Here is an 8,194-nt window from a genome sequence, read left to right on the forward strand (position 1 = left end):
TCCATGAAAACAGATATGGTTTTATGGTAGGGGTTTGGGATTGCTCCTCTCTACGAAGCCTGTCGCAATCACACCTGCCACTGTGGGGCTGATATTTGAAGTGAGGAGCAAGGCCTGGCTCATCATTTTCCTGATTCGGGAAGAAATTTCTCCTTAAAAGTCAATGGATGTATCTCGCAGGATTTGCACACATATTCTGTCAGGGATTTAAGTTGCAAAGTCACATGTAGCCTTTGTGCTGGGTGCTTTATGTGAGCTATCAAGGAATGAAAGGAATGAAAGCCCAACGACTTTCTCTGCTCTGCATGGAAATATATTTTAAAGATCCACCACGACTGGTCTTCCTAGGAGAACTAAACTATCAACCCCCTCCTTTAAAAGCTCTGTGGGGGATTACTGCTTGTTCTTATTGTGCATAGCACAACTGAGTCTTCATCTTGGGTGGTGGGTTTTAGGTGCATCTGTTGTCTAAATAAGAAATTATTTTTATTTTATGTGAAGGAGAGAGCGCTATTTATGGAAGAGGACGGTAAGGATTTGGTCCGAATTTGGATCAGTGACTGCAGACGAGTTTGCTGACAGCAATCGCCTCCCCCATGGCTGCTGTTGCTCAGATCTATAAACCCCAGAGAAGGAGGTGGCTCTTCCCACAGCAGCTGGGTGATGTGAACCTTTACCTGGGTTCAAAAGAAGACAAAAGTGTAGTGGACGAGTAGCGTTTTGAGCAGGAACATCCAGGGTCCAGTGCAGGAGGTCTGTGAGCTGAAATAGGTGGAAAAATATGCAGGAAAACTATCACACGTGCTTGCCCTGTATATAAAAGATGTATAGGATACTCTTCCCTAGGTCCCCCACCTGTAACCACAGCTGGAGAAACAGTAAACAAACAATCACGCTAGTCCAACCATTTAGAGCTTGTTGTAGCCGGAGCTGAAATAACCATCACCAGAGATCCTATACAGGACAGAGTGGCACAGAAGTGTCGTTACCCATTTTACACACTAAACGTCCTCCTGAATTTCCTTCTTTTTTCCTAACAGTGACTGACATCTCAGCCCTGGGCAAGCGTTAGGCTGTTGAAATCAGTGCTTGCACAGCCCACGGGAGCATGAACCCTGACGTCCTGCATTTAATCCCAGGGAAGGCACAGGCAGTGGTGCGATAGTGTAGTATTTTTAAGCAAATTCTGAGTAAAAGGCTTTTTGCTGGACATGTATATAAACCATGTTCTCTCAGGTTTTGCGCTGTGAGAGCGGATGCTAAGGCTGCCTGAAATTACAGCTTTCTGGAAAACAAAGCCTGAGAAAGCTTGAGAGTCAGCAGACAGAATATTTCCATCAGAAGCTATTAGTGGGACAGGGATCTTTCCTGAAGTAAGTCAGGGGAACTGCTGCTCAGACGGACATACTGCCAGGGAAGCAGGCAAACTATGAAATGAATACTCTAGCACCTATGGGTGGCTGTAACACTGCATGTCTGGCAGCAGGTAATAGCATGGGTGGATAAAATAATACAACTGGGAAAAAAAAACCCAACCCAAACAATGAAAAGCTTGTGCTCTTGCAAAGGCAAAGGCTTTCGCAGCACAAACTGCAGTATTTCTGCTTCCTACAGGTCTGGTCCTGGCTAGTCCTCTCACCTTGCAGAGGCTTTGAGGCTGTGCCCGAAGACAGCGCTTGCTCTAAGGCAGAACCCAGGGTCTGCTGGAAGGCAAAGGACCACAGCCAGAGAAATCTGGGGGTTCTTACCTTGCAGGTGAACCTCAGGCCACCTGGCTGAACAGTTGGTTTGAACCCTTGGGTAGGTAACCCATGCGGCAGGAAAGGTGAACCCAGGTTACTAAGGGAAACCTCCTTTTGTCATGATTTATAGAGAGGTACAACTGCCCTGTAGCCAAGGAAGGGACACAGATGCCATGGTTTACTGTTCAAATGGCTTATCGATGTGTAAGGTCATCCATCACCCATTGCTTCGGACTCCCAGGCCAATACGTATAAAAGCCTGTCTCACAACAAGTGTAGCCCTTTTGGCTCCCATCTGCCCACAGCAGCACTTCCCACGCTGCTAATTACATCCCTCCACATTGCTGTATTGGCTACCACTTGCCTCAGAGCCATGGCTGAACCGGTGTGCCCCAAGGGCAGATTGTGTTAACGGACAAAAAAGATGCAGGGTATCCGTTTAAGAGCCTGTTTCAAAGCCCAGAACTCAGAAGCTTGACCTCTGGCCAACCACACTCCATTTGGAAGGCAGAGTTGCTCCGCGGCTGCCTTACTTGTTTCAATTTGTTTGTTACGGTTGAGTTTCTCACGTACACGCGGCTGCACGCTCGCATTAGCAATGCATGGAAGGGCTCATATTCTTTTGCATTCAAAAAAGAAAGATAAAAAGTAGACACGCTGGAAGACCAGAGGGATCAGCCAGAGAGGGACCCAGGAGAAGCAGAGCCGGGGCTGCCGTGCGGGAGCGGCTGAGGTCTCCAGGTCTTCCCAGAAGAGGCGTGAAGGGGAGAAGTAGCACTCCCAGGGAAGAATCTCCTCTCAGATGTTATGAACAGCATGAAAAGCAATTAAACCAACCTTAAAATAGGGAGGTCTCTTCCTCTTTGTTTCAGAGCACACTTGCACGCTCCCAAGGCTCTCGCTGACCTAGATAAGAGGTAGAGGGACATGTCTGGCCTGATGCACAGGAAAAGTCATCCTGTTTATTAGCTGGGGATGTGTTGTGGCAGCATTCACAGCCCGAACCCTTGGAGGAGTCCCGGGGCTCGGGCTGCAGCTCCCAGCACCAAGGTGTCCTGGGGCCATGCTGGGAGTGCCGAGGGCAGCAGGCTCTGGGGGATGCTGAACAGGGGAGCTAAACCCCACCATTTCTAGGAGTTAAGCCCCATCATTAGGCATCTCCATGCCCAGGGAATGTATAAAGCTTCTGCTGGATCTGGGGGAGTCAGGCAGGATGGGGCGGCCGGCGGTTCCTTGCAGAGAGGGCAGGGGAGATGCCCTGGAGGGAGGGGGTGCAGCCTCACCACTGAGTGCATCCGCTTTACGTGTGACGTAACCTCTTGTGCTCTGCCTGTGGTCTGGAGGAGGTTCGTGAGCCAAATCCTCCTGCAGCGATGTCCTCACTGCTGATGTGGATTATTCGCACGAAATGCAGTGCTGGACACATACTGAGGATGCACCGTGCTGCTCCCACCAGTAGCTACGATGCCAAACAGTCTGATTTTAAGTTACTTTATTGGAACAAAAAGGTTATTCCCGGTTTAGATACAAGAGCTCAATTGCCTAATGCTTTTCCTTCATGAAGCTCATGCTGAGAGCTGCCTCCCTGGAGCTCTAGCTGTGCATGTTCCCCTGCAAGCAGAGGATATAGATGTGGTGATCTGAAGAGGGCTGGAGCTGGAGGTCATCACTGTCATGGTTTTAACCTTAGTAACCGGTGAATCAAGAGGTAAAGACGGTGCACACAGGGAGGGCTACAACAAAGAGCCAGTGCCATGTAGTGATGCCCACCCAAACTCCTCTCCCTCCTCCAAACGACAGCCAACACCACCAAAGGCAGTCCTAGCCTCAGTGCAGGTGGTAGCTGTAAGGGGATGATGAGATGGCTGCAATTCAGCTGAAAAACAGCAGGTTTGGCTCACCGAGTGCCACACCACTGCTGAAGGCTTTGTGGGCTCTCAGCCATCGTGAATTTTAGGGACGGTGTTGGAGAAGGACATGGGTGTGGTTAACTTTCAAAAACCAGCTCAGGATGCCTGGAGAGGAAATTTGGTGAGTGATCTTATAAAAAAACTTGATTGTACTAACAGCATTAACATAAATGGAGTAGGAAATAAGAATTTGTGTAATGGAGTTTTTAATTACGATTCCTTTTGCTTTCCTAAAAAGCATTAAAAAGTCATTATATGACCAACAACTCAAGCCTATAAAATAATTCCAATTTTATTTTTATACTCATGGTGGCCGTTGTTAATTTATAGCTAGTGAAGTAATAAACAAAGCCAATCTTATCATTTACATCTGACACTATAAAAGCAATAACTTTTAAAAGGTTACCTAGAATCAGTGTGAGACTTTGATTTCTGTCATTAGCATATTTAAGCCTAGCTTAGGAAAGGTTTCTCCCCTGAAACACGCATTTTGTTAAAAGCTGTTTAGTGCCTATAACCATTCTGCTGATCTTCTCAAAATATGTTTTCCTCACAGGCCGGAGCTAACCTGTGCATATGAAATGAGTTCAGCTTAATGTTGTGTTAAAAGAGTTTGGTCTCTGGAGCAGTTGCTCTTCTTAATAACATGTAATCATATGCCATCTATTTAGTTTTCATTTAACTTGCCCCATACAAGCAATGAATCCAGTTTAATTAAATGTTCTTTTAAACAGCGAAATGACACTGGTTTGTGTTTTAAAAAATCTATACGCCACAGGGCACCCTCAAGACACAGAATCCTAATAAAGAGGATGTAAGACGCACAGCTAATAATACAGAGCAAGTTTGACATTTGCAGGGTAATTTAGTGAACCAAGTGCTTCCTTATAGGCTTCACGTGGGAGCACAGTGGCTGCAGCCCCATTTAATAGAAGATGGAAAGCCATGTTTGCAGTGATGCTAATAAACAGCTAATCTGAAAATTAGACTAGCATGTGGTAAAGGGATGTTGTGCATGTATAATAAATGCTGTGCAGAGGCAGGATGAAGGTTGTCGGCCGACGCTGAAATCCTGCCACTGCATTAATCGGCAGCCTGGGGTGGCCAGGCAAGGCTGGATCTCCTGCATCCCATGAGTCCCCAGGCTGCACGCTTGAGTGGGAGTGGGAAAAAGCACATTAACACTAAGGGATGGTAACAGGGTGAGGAAACAGGTACTGCAGGTACCCCAACAGAGCTTAAATTAGCCTCAAGGCGCTGATAACCAGGGGAATGGCCTTAAGCTCAACAAGTGTTTACTTGTCACCCTGATAAGGAGTGAGGACAGGCATTGACCAAACAACCCCTCTTAGTTTTATTTTTCTATTGTAATTTAAATCTGGTCTAACCTTGGCCAGTAAGTAATTTAACTTTACTGTTTTCAAGGGCATCATAAGGTGGAAGAGGAAAATGAGGCAGAAACGACCATTAAATGTTAATTTTTCTCCTTTAGAAGAATCAGGACCTTTATTAAAGTATTAGCGCAATGAAGAAATAAACACTGGAAGTGTCTCACTCATTACTAAAATGAAAGTGCTTGCTAATATATGCAGTGCACCTGGAAATGCCCATTCAAGTAATTACAAAAGGGAAAAACACCGGGGAAACAGGCAACCATGAAGACAATAGCCATTAGAAACAATATTAAATTAAGCACGCCTTTTGAGATCTACAAATTCACTGATTAAATTGTGCATTACAAATCCTGCCTTGACTTCACTTAGCTGGAGTCCTGGAGCGAACCTGCAAAATGTGAAAAAAGCCTCTTGATTTGTATCGAGCTGCAGTCAGGGCTGTTCCTAACTTTGCTCAGTCCTGGGATTTTTAAAAGATGCAAAAAAAAAAAAAAAAAATCACTTTTTTTCTTTTTTTTCCCCCAGATGCCAGCTAGCAGAAGGCATCACACTCCCCCAGTCTGAGCAAACAAGGGCAGAAAGAGGGCACTTCGTGCCATGCAGCATTAAGTTTGGCAAATGGCACAACGCCCATCCAAATCAGCAGGCACCTCCTCATCGACCCAAGCGCCCTTGAGTGTGGCCACCCATGAGCATTTGGGTGAATTTGGCTGCCCCAGTCCCTGCGTGCACCCAGGATGAGGAGCCCCGTGTTACCCTGTGGAGCCCCTTCCCACTCAGCTACAGGGCAGGACCACTCCTTACCCTGTATTTTGGCTAAGGTGCTTTTCGCTATGGGGCAGCAGCCGTGAGCCATGGTTCAGAGCTTGCTCTGTGAAGGTGTTCACAGCCACATACAAGTTCATGTGCCTGTGGAAATAGTGGAATTGAGACCAGGATACAACCTTACAGGAGACAAAACTGTAGCCTCTTACAGAGACATGAGAAATGAGCGAGGACAAGGTTATTAATATGTTTATTAGGGTGCAGGGCTGTTTATAACCATTTTCCTATTGTTGATGAGATTTCCAGGGCTAATGGAAACTCTCCCACTTTCTCCTGTTCTCTGAGAGATCTCCTAAAATTGATTGTGGAAGCCAGCAACCACTTCCAATTGATTTTGCGTCATTAAACATTAAAAACCGCGCGCAGTTTCCGTAGAGTTCTTTCTGCTGGGAAGTAGGCTATCACCCAGCAGAGAGCCTGGGTTGCTGCTAAAATCATGGATTGGTTGGGAGGGGGGTAAAATTGTTAGAAAACTCTTTACTAGCTAAGACTTTCTTGTTACAACACACACACATAACCTGTGCTCCTTCCTCTTCCAAAACCCGGCAGATAGGCAGCTTTATTTAATTTTTCAGCTTTCAGCTTTATTCAGTGGGAAGAGAAGAGCTGAATGGAGAACCTTCATTTCTGCTTCTATCCATCTGGGCCCTCTCTGCTTTTCCCCAGGCAATGAGGTGCTTCTGCTTTGTTTGCTCTGAGGGAATCTCCTAATATCCTTCCCTCGTTCCCTCAAGGATTTCCAATGAGCCAGAAGAAAATAGTACCTTTGAGAAGTCTTTGCTCCCAGGAAAGCAGAAGGTGAGGGCTCCTTCCCTGTTTCTCATTCCCTCCATACGAACAATCTGAAGCCAATCTGCACGGTGTAGATGGAAATTCCCAGTTTAGCTGTTGATGGGCAGTGGGGAAGCAGCAAGCGCCTATGTAGTTACAGACTGCAGGGCTCATATCTGATGCTGATCACAGTGAGGGCTCTCTGGAGACATATTTTGGGAATATGTATATGCAAATGAGGCCTTTCCAAAGACCCAGGGAGGACTGTGAGACGTGAATTCAGGATGACTCCATCCCTGTCATACCTAAATAACAGAACTCTGTGGTCTGAAGATGTCAGGAGAACAAGAGAAAACTGAGTCAGACAGATCCTTTCTCCTCCATAAACCCATAGAGGGCCGGGTAGACCTCTCCCATCCCTTTGCAAGCCACCTTTCCATTAGCTATACCAAAACACCAGAGCAGTGATGGGCTGCTAAGGGGATAACGGCTAGATGACAAACTGCAGGACCACCCAAAAAACTGTTTTGCTCAGATGTCCTGGGTACAAATGGAAAAACACTGTCTGAAGGACAAAGCTTCCTGTTCCAGCAGGGAGCACATTCCATAGGACAGCTTCTGTGCACCATTTCAAACTTCGTAATGAAGGCCAGAATAGCCCATAAAGTGACACATAACATATTAAACATTTTCTGCCTTTTAGGAAGCGCAAACTAGGTGTCGCACGTGGAGACTCATATGGCCCAGCTGCCTCGGGCCAGACATCGCTCTGCCCCTCACTGTGCCACTGGAAACGCAGCAGGATGACGGTCAGGATGCTGGCATGGGCAGGGAACAGCAGCACGAGCAACGATGCTGGTTGGGCAGAGCACTGTGCGACGTGCCTTCTCTGTCAGCATTTGTGGACCTGGTTCAGCTACTCAATTTGTGATATGTAAAGCAGCCAAAATAACTCTATGCAAAACAAACAGTTGAGAGCAGATGAAAATAGAGCTAATAATACAGTTATTAGGAGGAGAGCCAAAGCACAAATTGCAGTGTTGAGTGTGAAAGGAGAAGCCAGAGAAGGGAAATGACTGTATGTACCCTACGCTGCACAGGGTGCAGAAACACGGCCCCAAGCAGCAGCTGTCTGTAGCAAAGGGACAGCGAGAGGCTGCGTGGGCAGACCTGCTGGCTTGGCACTGGACATCATCCCAGTGGGACAGTGCTCGAGTGCTGTGCGAGGTTGTTCATGGCCCTGCCTGGTGATGCTGGGCGGCGGGCAGGAGCACCTCACACCATACATCTGTGTCACCTGGGACAAACCATCAGGCTGACAGCCCAGGAGGTGGTGGTGGAAATCCGTTTCCAAACCTGGGATGGGCATCAGGAAGTGCAGCTCAGGGTGTGTGCCTGCCTGGGTCTGTCTTGCGGAGGCCACAGTCCTGCAAGCAGAGCTTTAACCTTGGTGATTTTTTATAAGGCAGGCACAGTACCAGAAGCGGTTAACAGTAGCAGAGCAGTCGGGGATATTTTACTGCCATTTTCTTGATAGCCAGTGTTTCTGATC

The sequence above is a fragment of the Eurypyga helias genome, unplaced genomic scaffold, assembly GCF_000690775.1.
Source record: "Eurypyga helias isolate BGI_N326 unplaced genomic scaffold, ASM69077v1 scaffold28704, whole genome shotgun sequence".
Lineage (NCBI taxonomy): Eukaryota > Metazoa > Chordata > Aves > Eurypygiformes > Eurypygidae > Eurypyga > Eurypyga helias.